The sequence below is a fragment of the Macaca nemestrina genome, chromosome 12 (genome assembly GCF_043159975.1).
Source record: "Macaca nemestrina isolate mMacNem1 chromosome 12, mMacNem.hap1, whole genome shotgun sequence".
NCBI lineage: Eukaryota > Metazoa > Chordata > Mammalia > Primates > Cercopithecidae > Macaca > Macaca nemestrina.
Genome location: NC_092136.1, coordinates 1,244,212 through 1,260,930, shown reverse-complemented (window position 1 = coordinate 1,260,930; position 16,719 = coordinate 1,244,212). Strand labels below are relative to the sequence as shown.

Genomic DNA, 16,719 nt, shown 5'->3' with positions numbered 1-16,719 from the left:
AGAGGACAGAGAGAGACAGAACGGAGACAGAGAACAGAGATGAGGCATGAGAGACAGAGGCAGAGAGACAGAGAAGCAGAGATAGAGACAAAGAGATAGAAACAGAAGAGTGATTAGAGAAAGAGGCAGAGATGAGAGAGAGAGGTACAGAGACACAGAAATAGAGAGAGACAAAAGAGAGAGAGAGAGACGGAGAGACAAAGAAGAGAGAGAGAGAGACCAGGAGAAGGGAGATCGGCAGAGGAGACTCACGGGCCGGCAGGTGAACCGCTCTGCTGAGGGAGGGAGTGAGGAGGTCTGAGGCCGGTTGTCCCGTGAATCCGAATTTCGCGAGGGTCCCGGGAGCCCCTCTGTGGCCGCCTCTGTCCCCCGGAGGCGCCCCCCAGGCCCTGGCGCCCCTCCCCGCGGTGGCTCCGGGGACAGGACCGCGCCCTCCACGGAGCCGCCACGTGGCCACGGGGGCTTCCAGGGGGCGGCGGCCCCGCGGGGGCTCGGGCGGGACTTGGGGCCTCCCATCCTCGCTCTTTTTAACGTTTGTCAGATAAGACGACGCGGAATGAAAAGCGCGCTTGGAACGGGGGCTGGGAAGACCCCCGCGAGGGAAGAAGCGAGCGCGCCCCCCGCCCCCGCCTCGGGCCCCCGGGAAGGCGGCGCAGCCACGGGGGAGTCTCGGCGCCAGGCGGCTCCGTTCCGCGTCTCTGCCCCGCGTTTCTGAGGCTCGAAGCTGCGGGGGAGCTGGGGGGACTCATGAACACGCCGAGCCGAGCCTCGCGGCGTCCGAGGGACCCCAGCCGGGGACAGGGGGCTGCGCGGGGCTGGGGGGTCCGAGGCCGCGCGTTCCCGGAGCGCCAGGCGGGGGTGGGGCCGTGGCTCGGGGGTTCGGGCTGGGGAGGGACGGGGACCCCCGGGCAGCGGCGAAACCTCTTCCTGGAGGAGAAGCTGGAGCGCGGGGCGGGGTCAGGCGGGTCTCACCGTCTCCATCCCGCTGTCCGCGCGTCTCCCCCGCACCTGGAGGGCGCGTCTCCCACCGCGGGCGGGGCGGGCTGGACGCGGGGCCGTGGGGGGAAGATGCAGGATCAGCAGCAGCGCGAACCCACAGCCCTGCAGGGTCCCGGCGCCGGGGCACGGATGCGTTTCGCACAGGAGGCGGCTCCGGAGTAAGCGCCGGGAGCGCGGGGAGCCCGGGCCGTCCCGAGACACCTGCGGGCCTGGGGTGAGCCCAGCGCCCCCCTCGCCCCCCGCTCGCCCCCAGCCCTCGCCAGGCGCCCGCGCGGCGGGAACTCAGGAACGCGCCGCCGTCCCGCTGCTTCTCAGGCTGCGCCAGGGACGCTTTGTCTTCGCGTCTGAATGACGGATTTGCAGCGGCTCTGGAGCGAGTGGGGCCGGCCTTAGGACCGTTTCCCGGACGGACGCGCCTCCAGGGGAGAAGTGAGGCGGGCACGGGGCGGTACTGGGGGCTCAGGGCCAAGGACGGGGGAGCAAGTGGCCTCTAGGGAATGGGGGGCGGTGAGCAGCGCGGAGAGGGGGGTGCACGCGGGTGGGAGAGGGCGGGGGAGGTGGGGGGAGGTGGGAGGTGGGGGGAGGTGGGAGGTGGGGGGAGGTGGGAGGTGGGGGGAGGTGGGAGGTGGGGGGAGGTGGGAGGAGGGAGAGGGTGGGGGAGGTGGGAGGAGGGAGGAGGGAGGTGGGAGGAGGGAAAGGGCTGAGGAGGTGGGAGGAGAGCAGGGGAGAATCCAGAGATGGGAGCCGACACCCACAAGCCCCAGGCCCCTGGCCCAGCGTCACCCCAGGCGTCCATTCATTCGTCCACGGCCAGGAGAGACACACAACATCGCCTGGGGCCACCTGCCCGAAGGTGCCTGGGAACTCCCAGGAAAACACAGAAACCTGCGCTTCGTTACGCAGGAGTTTTGTTCCCGAAGATGGCATTGTTTGCAACCTCCCTCCCCACCCCACTGCCTTCTCCGGGAACATGGATTTCTGGATTTCTGAATCTCTGAATTCGCCACCACCACGAAAAATCACACCCGCTGCTTTGCAAGAGCTGCTATTTATAGGAGCGCTGGGTTTCAGTGGATTCCCTCCAGAGTTGCAAAGTCATTCTCTAATGCAGCTGTTTTATCGGGCACCGCCCCCTGTCCTGGGCATCTGGTCTTTTTATATGCCTTTCAGGGCACCAATAATATGCTATTGGGGGCTGGAAGAGAGAATTTTGGGCTCCAATTTGGCTTCATCATGCAGAATCGACCTTCGTTTTAGGAACTCATCCAGCCATCCACTCACTGTGTGAACTCAGCAAGTTACTCAACCCCCAGCCTCAGCTTCCCCATTTGTAACATGGGGCTGAGCAGCTCTCATGACGAGTCCGGGGAATTGTGAAGTCCCCGGTGCATGAATGTCACCGCGAAAGTCGACTGTATGATCACCAGTCACGCAGCAACACTTGTGTGCAGCTGCGTGGGGGCCCCGGGCCCACCAGACTCAGAGGTGACCAGTCTCAGTGCTGGTGAGAAGGGCTATGACAGGCCCTGCAGGGCACTGGCCCTGACCCCACATCTCAGGCAGCAGTTAAAGCTGCCGAGGAGTGTGAAAAAAGCCATAACCCAGCAGCTACCCAGGGCTGGGTTTTGATGGGATGAATAGGAGTTTTCTAGGCAGAAGGTAGGGGAGAGGGACTCGTATGCAGTGGAGTCAGGAGTCATTCTTGGGGACAGGGGGAGTGCAGTCGTCACTAGGAAGAGACAGGTGCCTCACACCACATAGAACAATTAGTTCAAAGCGAGTTAAAGACCTAGACGTAGGAATTCAAACGGTAAATCACTGAGAAGACATAGGGGTGAATCTCTGTGACCTTGGTTTTCTTAGATATGATCCAAAAAGCACAGAAACAAAAGAAAAAGATAAACTGAATTCCTCAAAATCAAAAAAATTCGTGCTTCAAAGGACATCATCAAGAAAACCAAAAAACAATCTGCAAAATGGGAGAAAATATTTGCAAATCACTTGTCTATAAGAGACTTGTATCTGGCGTATATAAAGGGGGTCACATGACACAAAGAACAATTACAACTTGACAATGAAAGGACAGCTCAATTAAAAAATGGCAAAGCATGTGAATACACATTTTTCCAAGAAGATGCACAGATGACAGATCAACACAAAAACATGCTGCACATCACTAGCCTTCAGGGAAATGCACCCACTAGGGTGGCTACAATCTCTGTTAATAATTTTGTTTAAACTGGAAAACAGCAAGTGTTGGTGGGGACTGGAGAAATTGGAAGCTTCATTCATCACTGGAGGGAATGTAAAATGGTGTGGACACCATGGAAAACAGAGTCAGGCAGTTGTTCCAAAGGTTACGCATGGAGTTGTCACATGACCCAGCAATTCCGCTCCTACATATATGCCCAAAAGAACTGAAAGTGTGTCCACATAAAAACCTGTCCACAAACCTGTCCCCAAAAAAACTGTCCACAAAAATTAGCAGCATTATTTATAATATCCCAATGTGAAATTAACCTACATGTCCATCAACTGATGAAACATGGGCTGAATCTACACAACCGAGTATTATCCGGCCATAAAAAGGAATGACATCTCATTGAAGGCAGGGTCTCAAGGAAATATTTGCATACCCATGTTGCATGTTCACAACAGCATCACTCATGAGAGCTGAGAGGTGGAGGAACCCTGTGTGCTGAAATTGGGGCTGGCCGAGCCAGCTAGGAGGTGGACAGGCTCCCTGGTGGCTCTCCAGGGACGTCCTTTAGGGACAATTCTGAGGACGTCCCATGAGCAGTGCCCACGTGGTCAAGGGCTTCAGTGTCTGGCAGCAGCTCTCAGCCACCTTTACTGGGAGCAAGGAGAGGACATATCTGGTACCTCAAAAGAACATCTTTGCCTAAAGCTCACCTGGGAGAGAGAGCAAGCAGACTGCAACTTTCTGAAACTGCTTGAACCAAGTGCATGAATTTGGTGCATTCTGAAGTTCCTCTGCCCAGGGAGGACTGCTGGTCTGTGCATGGCAGGATAGACCACTGCTCTGAGTCACCTCTGCTGAGCCGCCAAGGCTGGGCTTCCCTTGGAATTGCTTCCAGAATGAGATATTCAGGGCCAGTCCTTGGCTGTGGTTTCTAGACTTCTCCTGGACGGGGCAGCCCTTTGGGGTAGCTCCTGCTGTGCTGCTGGCCCCTGTCTGGCGCTCTCGGCGGCTGTGGCCACCGTGCCATTGCATGGTCCTAATGGTCTCTGTGTGTATTCAGCTTGCTTCCCGCTGTGGGGCTCCACTCCGGCTGCAGAACTCAGCCCCTGGTTCAATGCTGACGTTTGTGCCCCAGTCCCTTAACTACGCGGGCATCTTCCTGTGCGTGGTGTTTTGTGGATATACATCTCTCTTTCAGCAGCTAGCTCAAGTATGAGTTGCATACAAGCCGCACTTATCTAAAGTGTTATCGGTTGATACATTTTGCCTTTTGCAAATGACACCAAAAGCATCACCACAATCGAGATAATGAACAGACCCCCCCCACAAGCCTCCAGAGCCACTCACCTTGCTCCTGCCCTCTCCCTCCACCCTCTCTCTGCAGCCCACTGACCTGGCTTCTGTTTTCACAGGTGGTAATGGTTCGGATCTGTGTCCCCACCCAACTCTCATGTCAAATTGTTATCCCCAGTGCTGGAGGTGGGGCCTGGTGGGAGGTGATTAGACCTTGGGGGTGGCTCCTCACGGTTTAGCACTGTCCCCACTGGGAGCTGTCGTCATGATAGTGAGTTCTCGTGAGATCTACTTGTTTAAAAGTGTGTGGCACGGCCGGGCGCAGTGGCTCAAGCCTGTAATGCCAGCACTTTGGGAGGCCGAGACGGGCGGATCATGAGGTCAGGAGATCGAGACCATCCTGGCTGACACGGTGAAACCCCGTCTCTACTAAAAAATACAAAAAACTAGCCGGGCGAGGTGGCGGGCGCCTGTAGTCCCAGATACTCGGGAGGCTGAGGCAGGAGAATGGCGTGAACCCGGGATGTGGAGCTTGCAGTGAGCCGAGATCTGGCCACTGCACTCCAGCCTGGGTGGCAGAGCGAGACTCCGTCTCAAAAAAAAAAAAAAAAAAAAAAAAAAAAAGTGTGTGGCACCTCCCCACCCCCCTCTTGCTCCTGCTCCAGCCACGTGACCTGACCTGCCAGGTCCCCCTTTGCCTTCCGCCATGATTGTGCGTTTCCTGAGGCCTCCCCAGAAGCAGAAACCACCATGTTTCCTGTACAGCCTACAATTAATTCTTTTTTTTTTTTAAATAAATTACACAGTCTCAGGTATTTCTTTATAGCAGTGCAAGAACCGACTAACACGATAGGTCAGTTTGCATCGCCCCATGTTTTGAACACATGGAATCTCTGACAGTGTTTACTCTGTCATGTGATGCCGGCTTCCCTCATTCGGCAAAGTAATTTTGAGATTCTTTCATGTTGTGCGTGCGGATACTTCACTCCTTTTTGTGACGGAATGGAACTCCACTGGTTGGACATAGCACGGATTATCTGTTTCCACATCAATGGGCATCGGGTTGTTCCCAGTTTGAGACCATTACAAATAAAGCAGCCGTGGACATCCTTCACAGCGACAAGGCATTTTCATGTTTCCCAGCGGAAGGCCTAGGAGAGGAATCGTACAGGAGGTGGGTGTTAACTTTTTTCAGAAACTCAGTAACAAGAATACAAGACCTTTTAAGAAACTACAAAACTGTCTTCCAAAGCAGCCGCACCGTTTTGCTTTCCCAGCATCAGTGATGGGAGATCCAGCTCCTCCACGTCCCCAGCAGCCGTTGGTGTAGCCAGCGTTTTTAAGGTCGTGCTGGAATAGGCGTGCGGTGGCAGCTTGCTGTGCTTTTAGTTTGCGTTTCTCTGATGACGGACATGCTGAGCATGCTTTCATGTGCTTCTTTGCCACTTTTTTTTTTTTTTTTGGAGATACAGTCTCGCTCTGTCTCCCAGGCTGGAGTGCAGTGGCATGATCTTGGCTCCCTGCAACCTCCACCTCCCAGATTGAAGTGATTCTCCTGCCTCAGCCTCCTGAATAGCTGGGATTATAGGCGCCTGCCACCACGCCTGGCTAATTTTTTTGCATTTTTAGTAGAGACAGGGTTTCACCATGTTGGTCAGGCTCATCTCAAATTCCTGACCTCAGGTGATCCACCTGCCTCAGCCTCCCAAAGTGCTGGGATTGCAGGCGTGAGCCACCGCCCGGCCTCTTTGCCACTTCTGTGTCTTCCTTGAAGTGTCTGTTCCAATCTTTTGCCCATTTTTAGTTGGGTTGTTGGTTTTCCTGCTGTTGAGTTTAAAGAGTTCTCGATATATTCTACATACACGTCCTTATTGGATATACAATTTGCAAATATTTTCTTGGTCTATGGCTTGTCTTTTTATTCTCTTAGCATCTTTAGGAGAACAAAAGTTATTCTACTTAATGAAGTATGATTTATCATTTTTTCTCTTATAGATTTTGCTTTTCCCGTTGTATCTAGAAAATCTTTACTTAATCCGAGAGTACAAAGATTTTCTACTGTTTTCTTCACTAATACTTATATATTTACATTTTATACCTAGATCTATATGATTAATTTTCAGTTAATTTTTTTCATGATGTGAAATACCGATCAAAGTTATGGTTTTGCGTGTGGATATACAATTGCTGTAGCACCGTTTGTTGAAAAGACCTTCCTTTCTCTGCTGAACTGCCTTGACACTTTTGTTGAAAATTTATTCATCCAGAATTATTCACAACAACCAAGAGGTGAAACCAACCCAAACGTCCATCGACAGGTGAGCGGAAAAATAAATGTGAAACATGCTTACAATGGGACATTATTCAGCCTTAAAAAGGAAGGAAATTCTCACACATGTTACAGTGTGAATGAATCTAGGGGTTCATCTTCATGAAATGAGTCAGTCACTAAAAGATAAATACTATCCGACTCCACTAACATCAGGTTTTCTTCTTTTCTTTCTTCTTCCCTTTTTTTTTTTTTTTTTTTTTTTTGAGATGGAGTCTTGCTGCTGCCCATGCTGGAGTGCAGTGGCGCGATCTCAGCTCACTACAAGCTCTGCCTCCCGGGTTCACACCATTTTCCCGCCTCAGCCTCCTGAGTAGCTGGGACTACAGGCGCCCGTCACCACGCCCAGCTAATTTTTTGTATTTTTAGTGGAGACGGGGTTTCACCGGTGTTAGCCAGGATGGTCTCGATCTCCTGACCTTGTGATCCGCCTGCCTCAGCCTCCCAAAGTTCTAAGTGGTCAAATTCATAGAAACAGAGAGTAGAATGTCGGTTACCAGCGACCAGGGGAGGGGAAATGGGGAGTTGTTGTTTGCAAGATGAAAACGTTTTGGAGCTTGGTTGTACAACAATATGAATATATTTAACACTACTTAAATATACGCTTAAAAATGAGTAAGGCCTAGTGCAGTGGCTCACACCACTTTGGGAGGCCGAAGCAGAAAGATCACTTGAGCCGAGGAGTTCAAGACCAGCCTGGGCATCATAGTGAGAGGTCATCTCTACTAAAAAAAAAAAAAAAAAAAAAAAAAAATTAGCCAAGCACAGTGGTCCCAGCAACTTGGGAGGCTGAGATGGGAGGATCACGTGAGCCCAGGAGATCAAGGCTGCAGTGAGCCATGATTATGCCACCACACTCCAGCCTAGGTAACAGAGTAAGACTGAAAAAAAAAATGATTAAGGTGGTACATTTTATGCTATGCATTTTTAAACCACAATTAACCATGTTTAAACAATTAACCACAGATCTGTGAATCTGTTTCTGTACTCTATGTTGTCCTGCCGACCTACTGTTGATACTGACATCATCAGTGCCACACTGGCTTGAGGACTGTCATTTTATAATATCTCTTGAAATAAATTAGCTTAACTGTTCCAATTGCGTCCTTCTTTTTCTTTGTCTTTTTTTTTTTTTTTTTTTTTTGAGACGGAGTCTCGCTCTGTCACTCAGGCTAGAGTACAATGGTGCGATCTCAGCTCACTGCAACCTCTACCTCCCTGGTTCAAGCAATTCCCCTGCCTCAGCCTCCCAAGTAGCTGGGATTACAGGCACACGCCACCATGCCCGGCTAATTTTTTTTGTATTTTTTAGTGCAGACGGGGTTTCACCATGTTGACCAGACTGGTCTCGAACTCCTGACCTCAGGTGGTCCACCTGCCTCGGCCTCCCAAAGTGCTGGGATTACAGGTGTGAGCCACCGCACCCAGCCATTCTTCTTTTACAAAGTTGTTTTGGATTTTCTAGATCTGTTGCATTTTCATACGAATTTTAGCAATAATTTATCAATTCCTTAGAGCCACTGGGATTTTGATTGGGGTTCTATTGAATCTCTAGACCAATAAGGGGATAATTAACATCTTAAAGATATTGAGTCTTAATATGAACAAAATGTATCTTTCCATTTATTTAGCTATTCTTTAATCCCTCAGCCATATTTTGTAAATTTATTTATTTATTTATTTATTTATTTATTTTGAGACGGAGTCTTGCTCCGTCACCCAGGCTGAAGTGCAGTGGCACAATCTCGGCTCACTACAACCTCCGCCTCTGGGGCTCAAGGGTCTCTTGTGCCTCAGCCTCTCGAGTAGCTGGGATTACAGGCATGCACCACCATGCCTGGCAAATTCTTTTGAATTTTAATAGAGACAGGGTTTCACCATGTTGCCCTGGGTGGTCTCAAACTCCTGAGCTCAGGCGATCCCCCTGCCTCCGCCTCCCAAAGTGCTGGGATTACAGGAGTGAGCCACCCCTCCCAGCCTGTAATTTTCAATATGTAAGTTTTGCACATTTTTGTCAGATTTATTTCTAAGTATTTAAGTTTTTGATGTTATTAATAGAATTGCTTTTTATTTAGTGTATGATTGTTTGTTACTGTAGAAATACAACTTTTTTTTTTTTTTTACTTCCCTTAAAGTCTGCAAACTTGCTAAACTCACTAATTACTTCTAGTAGCTACTGCATGCTACAGATTTTGTAGGATTTTCTACGTAGGCAATCATTTGTCTGTGAATGAAGACAGTTTTCCTTATTTTTCAACTGGGCACCTTTTTTTCTTTTTCTTGCCTGATTGTCCTGTCTCTAGCCTGCATTGCAGGGTTTAGCCTGCATTGCAGGGTTTAGTAGAAGTAATTAAAGTGGACATCCTTGCCTTGCTCCTGATCTTAGGATCTTAGGGGAAAGCATTCCTTCTTTCACGATTGGGTACAATGTCAGCTGTATGTTTTTTGCAGATGCCCTTTATCAGATTGAGGGAATTCCCTTCTATTCCTATGTTGCAGAAAGCTAATATCTGGAATGGATTTTGGATTTTGTCAAATGCTTTTTCTGCCTCTATTCTGATGATCATCTGGTTTTTCTATTAATGTGGTAAATTACATTGCAGGATAATTTTCAAATGCTAAACCACTCTTGCATTCCTGAAATAAATGCCACTTTGTCATGATGTATTATCCTTACTCTACACTGATAAATTCAATTTGCTCACATTTTTGTTGAGAATTTTGTGTGTGGGTTTGTGAAGGCTATTGGTTTGCTCTTTTCTTTTCTTACCATGTATTTGTCTGACGATAGTACCAGCATATGCTATGGCTTCATGGAATGAGTTGGAAAGTATTTCCTCCTACACTATTTTCTGGAAGAGTCTCTGTAAAATTGGTGTTATTTCTTTCTCAAATATTTGTATATGTTTGAGACTTCTTATTATTTGAGATTCACCAGTGAAGCCTTTGAGTCTGGAGTTTTCTTTGTAGAAAGGTGTTTTTTTTTGTTTTTTTGTTTTTTTTTAACTTCTTTAATAAATAAAGGAATATTTTTTCTATTTTTTCTGGAGTGAGTTTTGATAATTTGTCATTCAAGAAATATGTCTATTTCATTTTGTTGCACTTAAGTAAAGCTGTTCATAACATTCCCTTATTATTCTTTTAATGTGTGTAGAATCTGTAATGATGCCTCCTTTCTCATTCCTGGTACTGGTAATTTGTGTTTCCTATATTGTTTTTCCTGCTCAGTCTACCCAGAGGTTTATCAATTTTATTGACCTTCTCAAAAATGAGCTTTGGTTTTTACTGATTTTCTCTGTGGTCTTTCTGTTTTCTAGTTCATTTGATTTCTGCTGTGACCTTTATTTATCATTTTCTGCTTCCTTAGAACTTAATTTGCTCTTCTTTTTCTAATGTCTAAAGAAAAATGCTAATATCAGTTATTTGAGACCTTCCCTCTTTTTTAATGTAGATATTTAGTGCTATGAATTTCCCCTTAAATACAGCATTAGCTGCATCCCACAAAACATAATATATGTTTTTATCTTCATTCAGTTCAAAACACTACCTAATTTTCCTTTTGATTTCTTCTTTGACACATGGGATATTTAGTAGTATGTTAGTTTCCAAATATAATGGGAATTTTGCAGATAGCTTTTTACTGTTGATTTCTAATTTAATTCCATTTTGGTCAGAGAACATACTCATTTTAGACTTCTTTTCTGGCCCAGAATGTGGTCTATCTTGATACACATTCAATGTATTCTGCTGGTGTTGGGTGGAGTTTTCTATAAATGTCAGCTGGATCAAGTTGTTTGATAGTGTTGTTCAAATCTTCTACCTGAACTAAGCTTCTCTATTTGTTTTATGGAATGCTGAGAAAAGACTGTTGAAATCTCCAGCTACAGTTGTGAATTTGCCTGCTTCTCCTTGCAGTTCCATCAGATTTTGGTCTTTTGAAGCAAAACTTTAAAAGTATTTTGAAACTCTATAACTAAGTGTACAAACATTTAGGATTTATATGTCCTCCTGATTTATTTATCCCATTATCATTATAAAATGGCCCACTTATCCCTGGCAATGTGAAGGCAAAACACTTCTGAGTACTCTACTTGGTATCCTGTCAATTCTGTGGTTTTTCACTCTAAATGGTGGGAATAGGAACTATTCCTGGCCCTGTGTTAGCTAGCAATGTTATTTCTGAAATTCTTTCCTTGGCTGGCTTCATCAGATGCATGTACTCATCAGTACTGAGCTGAAGACGCAAGAAGGAGCCTCTGCAGGCCTCTGTTCCTCTTTCACTGTGCAGCTCTCTCCTCCCTGGCACTCTGCCCTGAGAACTCCAGCTTTCCTGTCCTCCCTGGACTCCCAGCGAAGTGTCCTCAGCTCAGGGAGACCACGCGTCTTTGCCTGTGTTACACATCCCTGTGCTGCAGCCTGGAAACTCTCTAGGTGGTATACAGAGGCAATCACAGGGCTCACCTCACTTGCTTTCTCTCTTGGGGATTGCCGAACTTTACTGTCTTTTAAGTCTGATGTCTTGAAAACTGCGGCTTAAGATATTTTCCTGGATTTTATAAACATATGCAAGTGGTTCTGTGAACACCAACTTTATTGTCTCTCTGCACTGCACAGTGTTCCAAAGTGTATACTTGTCACATTTTGTTTATTAATTCTTCTAAAGATGAATAATTAGGCTACCAACTTCTGCTACACAAATAGCTGTGCAAAAACAGCCTTGAATGCATTCCCGGGTGAGTCAATGTGAGCATGTTTACAGGGTATGCTCTCAAGAGACAGTGCTCACAGAGCACATTTACTTTTACTAAGCACGTCCACATTACTTCTCAGAGATCCTCCACCAGTTCCTACTCAGGGATACAAGAGCCTCCCTTCTCATCAATTCCCACCCAAACTTGATATCCAACCCCTTTCTAATTTTTACTATTCTGAGGGATGTAAATTGGTATGTCAGTGTTGTTTTCTTTATCGTATTGTGAGAAAACATTTTAATGGTCCATTTTCTTTTTTTTTTTTTTGAGACGGAGTCTCACTCTGTCGCCCAGGCTGGAGTGCAGTGGCCGGATCTCAGCTCACTGCAAGCTCCGCCTCCCAGGTTCCAGCCATTCTCCTGCCTCAGCCTCCTGAGTAGCTGGAACTACAGGCGCCCGCCACCTCACCCGGCTAGTTTTTTGTATTTTTTAGTAGAGGCAGGGTTTCACCGTGTTAGCCAGGATGGTCTCGATCTCCTGACCTCGTGATCTGCCCGTCTCAGCCTCCCAAAGTGCTAGGATTATAGGCTTGAGTCACTGCGCCCGGCCTAATGGTCCATTTTCTTTTTTTTTTTTTTTTTTTTTTTTTTTTTGAGACGGAGTCTCGCTGTGTCTCCCAGGCTGGAGTGCAGTGGCGTGATCTCGGCTCACTGCAAGCTCCGCCTCCCGGGTTCACGCCATTCTCCCGCCTCAGCCTCCCAAGTAGCTGAGACTACAGGCGCCCGCCACCACGCCCGGCTAGTTTTTTTTTTTTTTTGTATTTTTAGTAGAGACGGGGTTTCACCATGTTAGCCAGGATAGTTTCGATATCCTGACCTCGTGATCCACCCGCCTCGGCCTCCCAAAGTACTGGGATTACAGGCTTGAGCCACCGCGCCCGGCCGAATGGTCCATTTTCAAGGCATGATAAATCTAAGCACTGGCAGCCAGTCTGTGGATGGAACAAACCATACGGCTCATGCACCTGGAAGGTCACGATAAGCGAACAGAATGTAGAGGGGGGGTCGGCCATAAAAGGGAAGAAAGTTTCATTATTGGCAAATCAAAACTTAAGTGGGGAAGGGGACGGGGTATAACCTTATAAGGGGGAAAATGAAACTCAGGTGATGTCGGGGAAGATTGTAACTCCGTAGTACTCGACCAATGAGGACCTGGGAGAGGGTTTGTGTGCTAGGAGATCAATTACCTGCTGTAACTGCCCCAGGTGTGCCTGTCTACCAGACATCTGATCTTGCAAGACTGCCATTAAAAGTCTTGCTGGCCGGGCGTGGTGGCTCACATCTGTAATCCCAACACTTTGGGAGGCCGAGGCTGGCGGATCACAAGGTAAGGAGATCGAGACCATCCTGGTTAACACGGTGAAACTCCATCTCTACTAAAAATACAAAAAATTAGCCAGGTGTGGTGGTGGCACATATTAAGCACTCAAAGATGTTCTGTATCATTATTACTCAAGAATCCCACTGAAAGTTATGCAGAAAACTTGTCTGGGGCTCTTGGTACATTAGAATGTTCCATGACTACTCAGACCCATGTGTGCCATTATGAGTTGAAATCTAGAAATAGAAAGACCAAGGGGAGTGGAACGCCCATGACAAAGTGGAACGGGGCTGGAAGCAATGATGGTTCCACAGGCAGATGACCTCACCCAGGTGATTCACAGGGTCAGGGTCCATGCATATCAAGCTCTGGACGTTGGCATCAGCTATCTAAGGGAATGTGAGCAATTACTTGGAGCATCTAACATTTAAGTCAGAATTTTCTTTACAGTCTACACTTAGAACATTCACTTAACTCATTCACTTAACTCTGCCCCTCCTCTGTAGAGAGTCCATTCATTATAATCTTTCCAGTCATCTTTTCCAGCTACCTTCATATTATTGATTTCTAATTTAATGTAACCGTGGTCTGAGAGTACAACAGAAATCTATCTGGCCGGACCCCAGGCCTCCAGAATTGCCCCTTCTCTTTTTTTTTTTTCTGAGACGAAACCTCGCTCTGTAGCCCAGGCTGGAGTGCAGTGGCATGATCTTGGCTCACTACAACCTTTGCCTCCTGGATTCAGGTGATTCTCCTGCCTCACCCTCCCGATTAGCTGGGATTACAGGCATCTGCCACCACGTCTGGCTAATTTTTGTATTTTTAGTAGAGAGAGGGTTTCATCATGTTGGTCAGGCTGGTCTCGAACTCCTGACCTTGTGATCTGCCCACCTCAGCCTCCCAAAGTGCTGGGATTACAGGTGTGAGGCACCGTGCCTGGCCTACATGCCCTGTTATATCCAAATAAGAAACACACCTAACAGAAATCCACAGGTCACAATACAGAAGTTGCTACTTTAACGACTCAGTCCTTCATGGCTAGTGCCTCTTAGTCTTATTTAAGAAAACCCTTCTCTGCCCTGGGTTCAGGAATATTGTCTTCTGAATTATTTCCTAAAAGCTCTGCAATGTGGCCTTCTGCCTTTAAATTTTGAGTCCACCCAGAATTGGTGTATGAAAGTGGCATTAAGTAGGGGTCTTGTCCGGAGCTGCACGCCCTGGCCATAGCGAATAATAATTAAGGATTAAACGCCTGAGCTGTGTTCATTCCCACCCCACACCTTCTCCCTATCTTTGCCTTTTTTCCCCTGTACTAATACCTCATTAAAGATGGCGCTCTTCCTGCTTCTTCTTCACTCACTTTTCCCGCGCCCGGGAAAATTGTTACTTCATAGCGCAAGCGCAACATGACCTCCGACCGGACAAACCCAAACTAACCTGGCCACGCCCTCGGCAATGAGATCATTTCCGCCTTAGCCCAACCCCTTCCCTTCCAAGTGTATATAAGGCAGTGCATTACCGCCATTAAACGAGACTTGATCAGAGCACTGTCTTGTCTCCATTTCTCATGTCTCTTGTTCCCCAAATTCCCACCCCCTCCTCCAGGGCCTGCTCTGACTATCCCGCGGGCCGGGATAGGGTCTGACTCCATTTTATTTCATAGATCTTGCTGCTTGGCCCAATGTCATGTACTAAAAAGGCCACCTGTGGCCCACCCTGTCACCTCTGCAGTCTCTGTGGTGTTCCCTGGACTCTTTATTGTCTTACTGTCGACAATAGTCTTGCTAGTCCTGATATCTTTTTTTTTTTTTTTTTTTTTTTTTTTTGAGGCAGAGTCTTGCACTGTCCTCCAGGCTGGAGTGCAGTGGCACGATCTCGGCTCGCTGCAACCTCCGACTCCCAGCTTCAAGCGATTCTCCTGCCTCAGCCTCCAAAGCAGCTGGGATTACAGGCACCTGCCACCATGCCCAGCTAATTTTTTGTATTTTTGGTAGAGACGGGGTTTCACTATGTTGGCCAAGCTCGTCTCAAACTCCTGACCTAGTGATCTGCCCACCTTGGCCTCCCAAAGTGCTGGGATTACAGGTGTGAGCCACTGCACCTGGCCTATTTTTTTTTTTTTTTTTTTTTGAGACAGAGTCTCGCTCTGTTGCCCAGGCTGGAGTGCAATGGCGTGATCTCAGCTCACTGTGACCTCCACCTCCTGGGTTCTAGCGATTCTCCTGCCTCAGCCTCCTGAGTAACAGATTACAGGTGCCCGCCACCACACCCAGCTAATTTTGCATTTTTAGTAGAGGTGGGCCATGTTGGTCAGGCTGCTCTCAAACTCCTGAACTTAGTGATTCCCCTGCCTTGGCCTCCCAAAGTGCTGGGATGACAGGTGTGAGCCACTGCGCCCAGCCTTGATATCTATTTGAGCAAGCTTTCGCATTTTGTGCTTCTTTTACAAGAATGTCTTGACTCTTCCTAGCTATTGAGAATTAACTTATCAAGCTTTACAAAAAAACAATACAACAAAACAGGGCTTGCTGGGACTTTGGGATTATACTGACTAAATTAATTTGAGAGAAGCTGACATCTTTACATATTGACTATTTCAATCCATGAACATTGTAGATCTCCACCCTCCATCCCCACAAGACCACCTGGACTGAAGCTTAAGTTTGCTGTAATCGCCTCTGTGGGTTCCCCTTTCCTTTGTCATCTTTTCAAAAACTCCAAGAAGAATTTAAAAACATACAGTATCCATCATTTTGGGCTCTTTTCAGTGGGACGGTCTCAATAAATCCACCTTGCTGGATTTCTGGGATGAGGTGTCCCCTTTCAAGAGAGGATACAGGCCTCAGAGGTATAGCAGGACCTGCCAGTTCTGCCCACTCACACCTTGCAAGGAGCCAGCTGTGCTGTGTCCACATTAAGGGGCTCTGGAGACTCCTGGGAGGGGCCGCCCAAGCGCTGTAAACCCACCCCTTTGGGCTGTGCATCTGCTCCAGTATCTGTACCACACAGACACACACCCCTTGGCTTCTAATGACCTCTGACCAAAGCTCTTCTGAGAGAGGCCTTGGGACTTTGCCAGCACTGGTTGATGTGCCCAGGCCCTGTGGTCCCCACTGAGAGGGCTAAGGCTCTGTGGGCAGAGGAGGGCTCAGTCCTACTCTCCCTCTCCCCCTGGAGCCTGTGCCTGGACACACTCTCTCCAAGCTCACTCTCTCCACTGGGACCAGCTGCATCCCCCCGGCTCCATTTCCTCTCCACAGTCAAGGAGAGCATGTCCAAAGTCCCACAGCGTCATGAGGAGCAGCTTAACGATGAGGTGTCTGTGCTGAAGACCCATCCTGCCTCTGTGGGTCCTTACCTGGCCCTCGGCCCTTCCCTCTGGACTCTGGAGTTAAGGACCGAGTCTCAGCTCCCGACACTTTCTCTTCCCATGCCCCAGCCCCGGATGCGGGATCCAGCTGGGGCCCTGCTGTCCTTCCCTGTGGAACCCTGGTCCTGAGCCTTGGGAGTCCCTGGCCCACCAGAAAGGACCCTGGCCCGTCGCCACATGCCCGGCCTGGTGGGCCACATGCACATGCGTTCTGTCAGGGCTCCCCCAGCCCTGCTGACGCTTGGACGCAGCCATCGGGGTGAACCCATCTCCACGGCCAGGCTCACCAGAGTGAAGGGGCTTGGTCTGGGTTGGGGGCCAAAAGGTAGTAGAAAGCCCAGAGGTCGTTGCCAGTCACCGAGGGTGGAGGGATGGAGCAGCCTGGGTGGGTCCTCGCCTGGCCTTCTGGCCCAGGCTCTCTGCACTCAGCGACTTGTGCGAAACTTTATCCTGC

General features: G+C 48.5%; 1 long non-coding RNA gene across 1 annotated transcript; it reads left to right on the top strand.

Moving 5' to 3' along the window:
- The first annotated feature begins 5,641 nt into the window (after positions 1-5,641).
- Positions 5,642-7,919, top strand: LOC139357394 (uncharacterized). The gene is made up of 2 exons (XR_011610391.1): positions 5,642-6,813; positions 7,034-7,919. It is a non-coding gene; the product is annotated as an uncharacterized lncRNA (long non-coding RNA).
- Positions 7,920-16,719: the final 8,800 nt, after the last annotated feature.